We start from the raw sequence: 12,724 nt of genomic DNA, 5'->3' as shown, positions 1-12,724 counted from the left end.
AAGGGCTCCATTATTCTTGATTACAGCATTGTGCTAGCAACACTATAGTTATGCTTCAGAAAATACTTCCATTATAAGTCTCATTTTCTTCCAGATGCATATCATTTTCTTGAAATATCCTTCTGGAAAGAAATTTTTGGTACTTTAAGTTTGGGTAAAAATTGATCTTTTTATTCTTATTTTTTCATTTAGTCAAGGAGAGGAAGAGGGAGGGAAAAGAAAGAAAATCCTTTCTTTGTATGAACTGTCTTCAGGAGCATCCTTTTGTTTTGCTGTTGGCTTGATTTTTCAATACTGTCCCCTACGCTTAGTCTTTCAAATGAATTTAGTTTAAGTGTTTTAAGCAGCACTGGTGGGGGGAGGGACACCTGGTGACTACTCATGTTATTTTGGGTGTAGTGGTGTTTTCTGTCCTATGCGTTAGACAAAGGAGCTTTGGTCAGGTTGCGGCTTTATCACAGTACAAATACTTCACCTCTGCCTCCTTAGTAACACGTGGGTATCATGATGAGTTTGGACAGGAACCCAGATTTGATGAAAGACTCATGACTATCTCCAAAAGCTGGACAAATTCATCTTGGATGTAGGCATCCACTGATTAGGGCTCGGGGCTTGGATCCCTCGCTGTGCAGAAGGTCCCTTCTTCCCCCATACTTTATACACTTGATGGATGCTCAAAGGCTACTTGAAGTCTTGAGGAGGCTAATTGCCAACGGCTCTCCCTGGAGACAGTCTGCTTGGCAGACTTAGACCAAAATTCTGATAACTCTAAATCACTTTTTGAAGCATCAACATTTCCCATTGACTCAAGGCAGAGCCCAGGGAGATTAACATTGCTCACTCTGAGAGTACTTCTCTTAGAAGCTGAACTTGAAAAAAACCCCCCAAAATCAAGGGGATTTTTTCCTTAGAAACCTGCTAAATGGCATACTCCATGTGCATGAAAAAAATAGCTCTTTTTAGCACAGCAGAGGTTTGGCCCTATAATACACTGAGAAGAGATTGTCCCACCTATTGAGAAGGATGGGCTGCCTTCTTTGCACTGAGCAATGTCTTATTTCCACTTCCCTTTCCTCCCTGAATACTTGCAGAGGTCTCAGGGGAACTAGCGGTTGTGTGCGACCATGCTCGGTGACAGCAAAGGTGTCACAAGCAATCCCTCCATGGCCGTGCAGGGAGAAAAAAAGACTTGCAAAGTGCTGCCTACTATGCATGGACCGTGGAGAATATGACTGCTTAGAAATCGGAGCTTTCATTTCTATTTATCACCCAGTCAGATGGGTATGGAAGGCATGTTCCTTCCTTCATGTGGCCATCCAAAAAGGTTAAATAAATAAAGCTAACTATAAGGAAACTATGTGCAAAAAAACCCAACCCCAACAACAACAAAAAGGCACCTTGTAGTGTGGTTACGCTCAGGGTGAGACTTTAATTGCAGAAAGTTTGAAGGAGGTGGATCATGGCCCAAACATGGCTGCATCCAGCCTGTGCTTGTGCTGTGAGGTTTGAGCTGGCCGGTGCTGCGTTCATACCCCATGCTCAGGCTGGAAGCGCTTTGGGACAGCACTGGCCTAATCTGGCCATTAAAACAAAACAAAAAAAACCCCAGCAGGTGGATGCTCTGAGCAGATGGGGAGAAGGCTGCCGCACCGGCGCATCTATTAGCATAACACCCAACGGCTGCCGCGCGGCAGCTGCTGAGCTGGGGCTGTGGCGGAGAAGTCCCCAGCAGGGATCTGGAAGACCCCAGTGCTGTGATCTCAAGGGGTTTGATGCCTGCAGACCTGCAGCCTGCATCACCAGGATGGTAAATAACCTGTATCTCTGCAGCCGAAGGGATTTCGCACACGACTGCCTTTTAGCTCATGGGTTGCAGGATCAGGCCTTGGCTGTGAATATGTCGTATCAAGAGGTGATGAAAGGCACTATAGGAGGGGGAGGTTTGAAATCAGTGGGAGAAGGGTTCCAGTGCTGGCAGTGCGACCTCTTTCGTGGCCGATGCATGCGTCTCAGGGCAGTTACAGAGATTTGGGGGGGGAAGATAATTAGGAGGAAACAGCAAGTGGAAGCTCGAATGGAGCTGAAACTGTCTGGTCCACCTGTGGGTTTCCCTGGGAGAGAGGAGGATGTAGGTACCTTCTGTGCATGTACTTTTAGACCACTGAGAGCTGTGGTAGTGGTTAAAAAATAAAAGTGATTGTCACATTTAAATGATTCTGGCGGTTTTGATATTTCAGAGTTAGGCTGTTTGGTTGCCTGTTGCTCTAATCAGTGCAAGCTCCAGGAAAGCAGCTACCGGCAGCAGCAGGAAGGAACAACGTGTTTAAACCAGTGGGGCAGATCTTCAGCTGGCATCACTCCATTGTCCTCCTTGGATTTTTGCCAGGAGAGTTTGGCCCAATGTACACATTTCCCTTGTGCATGGGAGCAGCATCATATTTGGGTTTACCACCTGGCTTATGGATGCAGGGCCTATATACAGGCCCCAGAGACATGTATATAAAGATGGAGAGCTGAGCTGCAAGTGCCGTGCTCATGTGTCTGGTGGGTGGGAGCCGTTGTCCTGCACCTCATGGAGTAGCACCTGAATTTATCTTTCCCCCTGAGGAGGAGAAAACTCTATCAGGACTTGAAAAATCACTTAAGTTTGTTGCATAATAATTTCAGCCACATCTCCAGTAGTCCCCAGTGCTTTGAAATACCACTTCAGCATTCTTGCAGGAGTTTCAATACACACAGCACAGAGGGCAAGTAATGAAAACATGGAAGCAATTTAAGTAACAGCATGTGGGTACACAAAGGACTGGTAATGCCAGCAATGTAAAAAGGGGCTGTGAACTGGGGATATAGCATTTATTCAGTGGCCACTTAGGGAGGAAGAAGATATGCCTGTTCCTAAGCTTGCCACTGCTCTGCTAATTAGGCAATAGGGGCTAGTGCCTGATTTCTAAAGCTGTGGTCCAGGGAGCGGCGGTGATTAGAAGCGGGCTCTGTGGAGAGCCACGCTGCTCATGTGCCGAGGCCTGGGTTTTTTTTGCGTTTGATTCCAGCTGCTACCCTATATTAAAAGACGTAAACATACATTAAATACTTTCCTCATGTTGCTTTTCCGTGTGAGCAATCGCCCCGGGGATGTTATGCGATCATGAATGGGAGGGGAGGGAATCCGGGAGAGGATCTTGCTGGGTGCGGTTGCTGATGCCCCGGAGCGGGGAGGGAGGCAGGGGGTGAGAGAGCATCAGCGTTGGGAACCTCTGCTCTGCCACCTTGAATGCTTGGCTGCAACCCAACAACTTTTGGGGTTTCTTTTAAGTCGTGACCACGCCAAGTTTCACATCGGCTTCCCCTTCTTGAAAATAAGAGTGAAGGTAGTTTCCTAACCCCTTTCCCGGGGCTGCTCGGAAGGTGAATGGTAGCTTGGGATGTCCGTGTGGCTGCTTGTGCGGCAATTGGAAAGCACACAAACATTCTGTAAGCGTTTGCTCTTATTTCAACCCTTCGGTGCCTGGGGATGGAGTGGGCTGAACCCTTGCCACTTCTAAACCCGCAAATGGCTCCATTTCATTTAGTCTGATTGGAGAGGGAGGGAAGAAAAAAGCCAGGAGCCTAAAGGATGTCCTTCTGGCATGTTGGCAAGCCCTGCAGCCGCTGCTCTCCCACCTGCAGCAAGGTTGCTCGAGTCCAGCGTCCTCAGCATCACTAAAGGTGCCTTTTCCTTCAGATAAGGAAACATGCTGTCAGTCTGGAAGGGCACTGAAAGCGTGGCACCAAATGCAATGAAGCAATCCATCAGCATTCCCTGCCTGTCACGTAGCATTTAACAAGCCCCAGATGAGCTGTATTTCCCTGGTTTTGTTTTATTTCCTCTTCCCCCCCCCCCCCCCCCCCTGCACTTGCTGCTCTCTGTTTTCTTATGTCTGCAGACACTTCATTTTCCACCCCCTTCTTTCTCTAAGCGTAGCCTGATAAAGTTTCTTTGGAGCTTCCATCATATGCATAATGTCCTGCTTTGGGGAATGTAAACTCATTTTTTGGTGATTATTATTGCACTGGGATTTTTTGAGAGCTTGGGATGGGTGAATGCATTTTATTGCTGAGAGATAAGCAGCAGCAAGTCAATTGGAAGTAAAGCTTCCTTGTGTGCAGTCAGAGGAAACTCTATCCTTGGATTTTCTTGCAAGATTCTTTTTCCCTTTGAGTTCCTGTAGGTATTTGCCATTTCTCTGCAGGAAGCAGTTCTAGCACATTTTGCCTTGAAATTCAATTCATTGTCTTCCTTTCCTCTGTCCCACACACGCAACTTTCTCCTGCGGTTCGCCTTTCCTTGAGGACTCTCTCATTCGCATGCTTTCCCCTTTGCACCCCTCCTTCTTCCAGAAGATCGTGAACACTTCCCCCCCTCTCCTTCCCCCTTCTTTGCATCGCTGACTGCACATTGCACTTTCCCTCCAGGTTTTCATGTGCATCCGCAGCTGTTGTCGGATTACCCCTGTGCCGGACTCCTCTCCCTGGTGATTTGTGTGCATGATCGTCCAATTGCTCATAGTGCATGCTTATTCCTTTTTGCTAAGGGCATCCCCATGTGAGATGTCCTCTGAATCAGCTCTTCCTGTTGCGATCCCAAACGTGGCTCGGGGAGTTGATATAAGTGCTTGCTCCCTGTGCTGCGTGTGGCTTAGCAAGGAGGCGAAGGCACTTGCAAATTTGTGGTGGTACCTGCTTGAAGTGGCGGGCTTTGATTTACAGCTGCTTTTTCTTTTTTTTTTCCAAAAGATGGAGCCTCCACAGCCCCTTCAGCCTGGACCTGTTTCTCAGCTGGTTTGGTCCCAGGTCTTGCTTAGCAAAGTCTTGAGGCTGCTCTAAATGATGCTGGTGGCAGGTACCTGAGGCTCATGCTAGCAGTGTAGACCTCGGCCTCTGCCCAGGTAATGGAATAGTGGTAGAGCCCCAGAAGTGCCAGCAGAGCGGGGAAGTCTTCTAGTTATGTTTAAGGTGAAACTGGCTTCTGAGCAGCTGAGAGACCATTTCAGAGCTGCTCTAACAAGCACAAGGCTCCTGGCGTTTTTACAGTCTTTCTACACAAACATATGGGTGCAAAGCTACACAAACTCAGCTCTTTGATATTCATCCCAGGTTTCTTTTTGGCTAGCTTTCCTTTCTACCGCATTGTTGAAGGCACAAATGAAACAGCTGCAGTTTGGTGCCCTCCTACCAAAATTACCTCGGGCTCCCCCCAAAAAGAGAGCAGGAATGAATTTCTTTGTAAAAAACTTCAGAGTTTAAGAAACCAGTTTTGCTATGAGCTGAGAACTACTCAGGCCTAGGTCCATCTTGGTTCTTGAAGGCACCTGAGGTGCCCAGACTGGGAGCTGAGTCCTTTTGGGCTCCCATGTAGTCACCTAGAGGAGGCTGGTCCCTCCTGAAGGTGGTTCAGTCCTCCCTCTGAAGAGCAGGGAGGGCTGGATCCTGGCTCTTACCCTTCCTTCTCCTTCTCCAAAGCCTGCTGGACCAGTGTCCACCTTGCATTGTGTCATGGATACCTTGTGACAGGAATAAGGCAGAGTTTCTTTTCCAGCTCTGTGCTCTGCCTGAGCCAGCTGATGCCCATCCCTCACTGTCTGTCTGCTCCCAAAGAATTATGACCTTTTTTTTTTTTTTTGCACGTAGTCAAGTATTTCTTAAAGAAGCAAACATCTGGCAGTGAAGGGATGGGCTGGGGAAAACTAAGCAGGCTTTTACTGCTTAATGCAGAGTGCCAAATGAGGAAGACTCATTGTATTTGATTAGCTGCCATATGACCAGGACTTGTGGAGGCCATCCGTGTCGAGGACAAGTTTTGTTTTGCAGCAGTCACTCCCATGGCCGAGTTTCGATGGCCTTCTGTGACATTTCCTTGTTTGCTTGTGCTGTTTTCTTTTCCAACCATGACAAAATATCCCCAGTACTGGTTATGGGGTTGAGGAGATACTGCAGGGAAGCAACTGAGGAAGCAACTGGGAGCAATGCAGGGAAGCTGGAGGTCCAGCTGGAGGTCCCGCAGTCCCCACCACTGAACTGCAGGAGGGGATGGGTGCTGCTCCCAGCAGCGTCATGAAGGTTTGGCCAAGTCAGTGCATGCTGGTTGTGTTTCAAAAGCACTGTGGCCTCCAGGCTAACAGAGATGTGCTGGAGACATGACGCGCTGGCATGTGCACCCAGAGCTGCAAACCTCTGTACTGGCTGTGTCTTCATTTGCAGAGGTTTTGGGATGCACAGGGGTGTCAGTCTTTCATGCAAAGGCTCACATTCCTCTAGCATCAACTTTTGCATGCTGCGCTCCCTCTCTTCTCCTTCCAGGCGTGCCTGACCACAGATACCTTCTGATTTACCTCCAGCTTTTTCATCTTCAATACCTTTTTCACACACACATGCACGTACACCCAGCTAGCCCCTCAGGTCAGGTCTAATTCTTCACATGCTTTATTCCCAGATGGGTTTCTGGCTGCCCACATTCACCTGCATAGTCAATGGGACTGCGTGATGGACTCATCTTGAGTTTATTTGAATGGAAAGAGGAGCTTCACCTGGTGCTCTCAGCTTGCCTTTTTTTTCTTTTTCTAAGAGCACCGAAACTTGTGAAAGTTGGTTTCTCACCACTTTCCTGTTATTTGGCTTCTCTGGTGTCTAATGATGAGTGAACTTGCTGGCCAAGCCCTCTTTGGGAGCCCCTCAAGGGTCCCTTTCTTCTGGCCAGCAAACAATTTGAACAAAGCTTTTTTGAATACCGTATCTCAAAGACTTCTGTTCTCACATCAGATTTTATCAAAATTGGTCAAAATATTAAAAAAAATACTGAGAAGAGGATCATGCGGGCAGGCAAGGAGTTTGTGTGTGCATTCACATACGCACAAATGCAAACACAGTGTGATCACATTAGCCTTGTTTCCTTAGGAAACCAGCCTAAAAATATCCAAAGTAAACATGCATTGTTTTGGTTTTTAACGCTGAGACTTTTCCAACTCTTGAACCTTAAAATGATTCCATTTGATACGTGACCCTTGAGGACAAGTCCAGTTAGCTGTGTTTTTGTAAGAGCGTTATTTTCCATTTCTTGCCATGACCTCTAACGTGAACTAGACCAGTGGCTGTTGGCCTCTTCATTTCAGGACATGAAGTGCTATTTCTACATCTTGATTATATTTGGACTCTGAGCTGTGGGTGGTTGCTATCAGGAGAGTGATTCTTAAGCTATGGTGCATGTACCACTAGCAGGACACTGCTTCCAAGTAGGATGGTCAGCCTGGAAAAAACTACTTCTCCAGGGTGGTATCAAGCAAAACACCTTGTTATTGTCTTCTTTTTCTTTGTGGAGCTGTGGGCTAGCAGTGAAAGGGACAGTAGAAGGGCTGAGGTGTCTTACTACAGAAATGAGGTTGCGTATTTGAGATGGGGCTTGAACTGTGGCCACTGTGGAAGATAGGATTGCTTAAGATGAGGACATGGTCATTCAAGACTGACAGTCAACTGTAGCTGTGTTTGCAGAATTAAGTGTCTCCACCAGGCTTGTTTTAAGATGATGCCTCATGTTCCTATTGTACAGCAATGATGTCTACTGTTGGCAGGTCCTGTATGAAGGCATCAGGAGAGCCTCCTGAAAGAAGTTCACAAGCTCTGTAGAAATAAAAGGAGGAGAAATGAAAACATCTTGTCTTTTAAGTACAGTATGTGAAATAGAGTAATGAGATTAAGTGACTCAATCAAGGAATCTGTCACAGGCCAGGGTAACACTCGGACCTTTTTCATTGAGCTGTGGTTGCTTAACCATGACACAACTGAGTCTCCCAGGTGGTGGCCTGTTCGTCAAGCATTGGGTGCGCAGCCCTTCTGGAATCCAGTCCTCTTCTACTTGTCATTGAAACTGGTGAATTTGTTTCACAGTTATTAACTCTCTGCATCTTCACTGCTAGCTTAAAAATAAAATTTATCTCAAAGAAGAGTTAGGCCTTGATGCAGAAATGAGGGGGGTGGAGTTTTGGGGCCAGTGTGCAATCAGTAGATTGAGATGCCCTTACTAGTCCCTTCTGGTCTGTAAACCCTAAAATGTGGTAAGAGTCAAATGAAGAATATTTACAGGAGGACTCATTATCTTCTCATCAGTTTCTCATGGCTCTCTGTCTCACCTGGGTGGCAAGGTTTGTAGAGAGATGGTATCTTTTATTGACATCGGTGTTACAACAACTCTACCACTATAAACCTGGGTGGTTCATTGAGGAATTTCAGCACTTCCCAGCTTCGTGTGAGCCGTTCTCCATCCACACGGCTGAAAGATGAGAATCAGCCCTGAGGGGATTTGCGGGTAATTTTGCCTTGCCCAACGCTCTTGGGAGGAATGCGGTGGCACAAGCAAATGAGCCAGAGGCCACGGCCCCACTCTGCTGGCTCTGTCTGGTGAGGAGAGGGCTGAGCAGTGGACGTTTGGATGTGTCGCCACTGATTACGACCTTGCTTCACCGTGGGGCACTATCGCTGGTTCCCCACCTGGTGCTTCTGTGAAAAGGCACTTCTGTAACGCAACTGGCAAGCGTTTCCCAGGAGGATACCTAGGAAATAGTTTCCTCATACCTTTGAGGTAGAGTTTACACTGTAATTTCTAAATGGACTGTTTTTTCAGTAGGCTCCCCCATACCCCAGCATATGCTAAAATATTGTGCTGGCCTGGGTAGCTTCACCTAAATTTTACCTGCTGTATTCCCAGGTGGTTAAATTGATGAAAGCTCATCCTTAAAGACTAAGAAAAATAGACCTGAGGCAGATATTTTTTTTCACTGGGGAGCAGCAGCACTAACAGGGGCTTGATGAGCCCTCGTTTCTGCCTCCCACCGAAGTATTTGCAGCTGCAGGGACAAGTCCCTACACCAGTATCCTACCTAATCTGTATTAGTGGGGAGCTTGAAGGCACTTGTTTTATTGCATCTTCCACTGGGAACCAATGGTACTGGATTGACAACATGGTTTACTTCTTACACCCCATGTATGTACAGGTTAGATGTGCATAATTAATTTGTCTTGCCTGTTTTCTGATGTTGCATTCACCAGCACTCAGCTGAGTACTCTTCCCAAAGACAGCCTCTCGCTTTCCATGGGATACTTTTCTTCAATAATTTATGTAATCATTAGGACGAATTCCCTCCAGCCTTTTCTCTCTCTTGTCTTAATTCCATTGCATTACTTGTAATTATATTCCTGATTTGAAGGAGAGGTGGGGGGGAAAGCCTGTTTCCTTCTGTGGCTTACAGCACAGCGATTGCAAGAGGAACTGGGAAGAGCGTGATGGGGAGGGATCGATCTGTCCTTAGGTCATTGACTCTGGGCGTGGACAGGAGCTGCTATTAGTCACTCGGGGACAGCAACTGCCAACATGTTTCATGGGAATTTGTGAAGCACAGGGCAGCTCTGCAGGAGGGCAGCACATCCTTTGCTGTTCCCTGTGCTTTGGTTGGCAGACGTGGCACGTAACCAAGTCATGCTTCATCCTTGGAGGCAACTTGGGAGCTTTTGGGATATGGAGCCCTTGAGTCTGCTTGGGGCACCCTTGAAAAGAGTGGGAATTTGGCTGTCGATGTCATCTAGAGGGAAGAGGAGTTTTTAAAGAAAAGGGAGGGCAGCTTGTCATGGACAGCCAGATCCTCAACCTGAAGCATTTGAGTGTGATGAAAGGACTGACAGGGACTTACCCTTGACTTTCTGCGTCTGTGGGAGTTCATATTACTGATGCGTATGTAAGACTAGTGAAGTAGGACAGTTGCTAATTACTGTCTAAATAAGCCTTTTACAATTACATTGTGAATTTCGCTGCTGAACTTCACTTCCACCTGCTAAGACGTTGGTATGGGAGATTGTCCTAAGGTGCTGAAAAGGTGGGATGGAAATGTAGAGAAACCCCATCTTTTTTCAGTCTATTTGGCCTGACTTAAGCTAATAAAACTTAGCACGAGCCCATGGGGTACAGCAGCTGTGTGCTGGAGACGTAAGTTGACTCAGTCCATCTTGGCCACATGGTTTAATAGGCCTATGTGAAATCTCTGGGTCAGAGGCCAGCCACCATGCCCATCTTTGTCACATCTCGGTGATGTGTATCCTGGCAGGTTTTTCTTTTTGTTCCCTCCCCGGCATGGAAAGAACCATCTGCTGGGTTGGCTTTCAGAAGAATTTTGAAAAATACCGATTTCCCTTTGTTGTGAGGGGGGGGGGGAGACATGGGACAGAAGGGGAAAGGAGAGCCTGACCTAAAACTAAGCCAGTATTTGCAGGGGTTTTAGAATAGCTCGTATTGTGTTTCCTACTCCCCAAGGAAGGGTTGTCCTCTTTCTTCTTTTCTCTTTGATTTGATTCCCTGCCACTCTGCGAGCAAGTCAGAAGCTGCAGCTGCTGCTGTCAGCTGGGAAGGGAGTCCCCTTGTTTAAAACCCATGTGTTAATCCCTAGTTAGAAAAAGTCGAAATGCTTTATGCTCTCCTTATAGCCTCCTTTGCTCGCCTGCATCTTCACTGCTTACCCACAGTCTTGCCACTCATATGAAAACACAGATAGAGGTTGACCCCAAACAGACTTGACAAGGAGCACAGGTAGGATAAAGGTCTGTAAATAAATAAACAAACCCAAAGACTGGACAAAGAGACCAAGTCTAGTTTTTGAGAGTAGGGAAGGAGTCGGAAAAGATGTCAAGTGTCTTGTGAGGTCTGGGGAAAAATTATGGGGGGCATTGGGAGTAAAGGGAGCCGTTTTTGTTGTGGTTGCTGGACACAGATGGGTAGAAATGTTTGCTCATGGGGGCTGTGCTTTGTTCCTGAGGAATAGCCAGCAGCCCAGTGGGAGAGGAATTTAAACAGTGAGGTAAGGAGAAAGGAGGATTTGGGCTCTGCCAGATGGAGACAGCCACGCAGGCAGCACTGGAGAGGGTCTGATGGGTAAATCAGAGGCCTGAGGGATTCAGGAAGGTTATCATCAGGTGTGATGCCACAAAGTTGAAGGGTGAATGCAAAGGGTGGCCTGAGGTTGAAAGGGGAGGGAAGGGAAGAGTTTTGATTTTGACCATGGCTTTTTCTCAAAAAATACCCTCCTATCTTTCCTAGTGGAACAAGAAAATGAATCACCACAGAGATAGGGAGAAAGGACTCAGATGACGGATCCTACTTACAGAAAATTGAAGGCAGTGCCCTGTAACTATCATGTCTGAATACTACCAAAGAGCATAGGTTTTCAGCACTTTCCTAAGGTCCTCCCCAGTTTGCAAGCAGAAAATTGAGGCACCCAGAGGTGTCTCACCCAGGGCATCCCACCTTCTGCTGCTCCAACTGCAGCAAGGATCCTGCCTCCACCCCCACGGCTTGGTGCATTCATCAGACTCCCAGCACCCAGCTCTCCCGATCCACAGGCTGTTGCAAGAAACAACTGGGGGCCCTGTGGGTTTTCCCTGCCACCCTTTCCTGGATGGGGTGGTGGGGGGCAGACCAGCAATGCCCACCCACCATGGCATCCCATGGCATGGGGTGGGCTGGCAGGTGGCCCAAAGCTCTCTCGCACAGGCTCCTTCCCAGCAGATTACCCACAATCTCTGCTCCCCAGTTTGGGTAGCGGGAAGGAGCCAGCAGCCGCTGTCTGTCCCCCACCCCGCCCCAGTCCCTTCCCCGCTGTGGCCCCTCGTTAATAAAGAAGCATAATTGGGAGCCCTCCCTCCGTTCCGTTCCGTCTGGTGTGAGGCCATTTGTGTGCCGGAGGAGGAGGGGCAGATCCAGCACTGGGGGGGTTGGCAGCAGGGGAGAGAGGGAGGGAAAACTCTTTTGTTTGTTCAAGTAATTTAGGCCTCAGATTTTTTTTTTTTTTTTAAAAAAAAGAAAAAGCTTGATCAACACTGCTAAAGGTGTGCTTCTGGCACATAAAAATACCTCAATAGCTGAGGGACCAGAGCGCAACAAAGAAGTGTGGATTTAGACATTTTGGTTTTGTTTCTTAGGTTTGTCAGGAGAGATGTGAATCATTAAAAAACCAACCCCCCCCAAGTTTCTGCCCTTCACTGAGATCTCTGCATCCCAGCACTGTATTTAGTTGTGAAGGACTAAAAGCAGAGCACGGGCTGCATCGATTCCTGGGTGTTGCTGCTGGGTGTTTGCTTTGTGTTTGCTTCGCTTAGCTGGGCTGAAGTGAAAGATAGGAGAGTTGCTGGTTTTTACAACTAATGAATTTCACTTCTGCTTTATATGTGCTAGCACATTGCCTTTGGAGTCAAGACTTTCTACTTTATGTGTACTAACACATTGCCTTTGGTGCCAAGATTGCAGCTCTCCTATGCCTCCCCATTCCACATCATTCCCTTTAGACATCTCTTTTTTTTTTAAAATGAGAATGGAAAATCAAAGCAAAAAAGTGACAAACATTCTTCTGTTCCTTTAGGTTCAGTAAAAGTCACCTTTAAACCTCACTGAAGGGCCTTAACTAAGTTGAAAGTGTCTGCTCTGTGATGAGTGGGCTTTGCTGTTGAAACCCTTGTATTTCATCTGCGTGAAAGCTGAGGAAAAATGAACATGGGATAGGCAGAATTTAATTTTTTTTTTTTTTTTTAAGGTAGAGAATAGGGTAATGGTGTGAAAGAATGAATTAGTTATGGCAAATCTTATTAGTGTCCATTGTAAGCAGAGAAGCAGAGACATATGGGAGCACTTGCAAAATTATTCCTTGTTTATTCAGCT

At 47.1% G+C, this 12,724-nt stretch overlaps 1 protein-coding gene across 4 annotated transcripts in view; it reads left to right on the top strand.

The window, feature by feature from the left end:
• SETBP1 (SET binding protein 1) overlaps positions 1 to 12,724 on the top strand; it is a 264,409-nt gene that overhangs the window by 18,605 nt on the left and 233,080 nt on the right. The gene's annotated exons all lie outside the window — the stretch shown is intronic.

The sequence above is a fragment of the Haliaeetus albicilla genome, chromosome W, assembly GCF_947461875.1.
Source record: "Haliaeetus albicilla chromosome W, bHalAlb1.1, whole genome shotgun sequence".
In the NCBI taxonomy this organism is placed as follows: domain Eukaryota; kingdom Metazoa; phylum Chordata; class Aves; order Accipitriformes; family Accipitridae; genus Haliaeetus; species Haliaeetus albicilla.
This window is presented reverse-complemented; position numbering and strand designations above follow the sequence as displayed.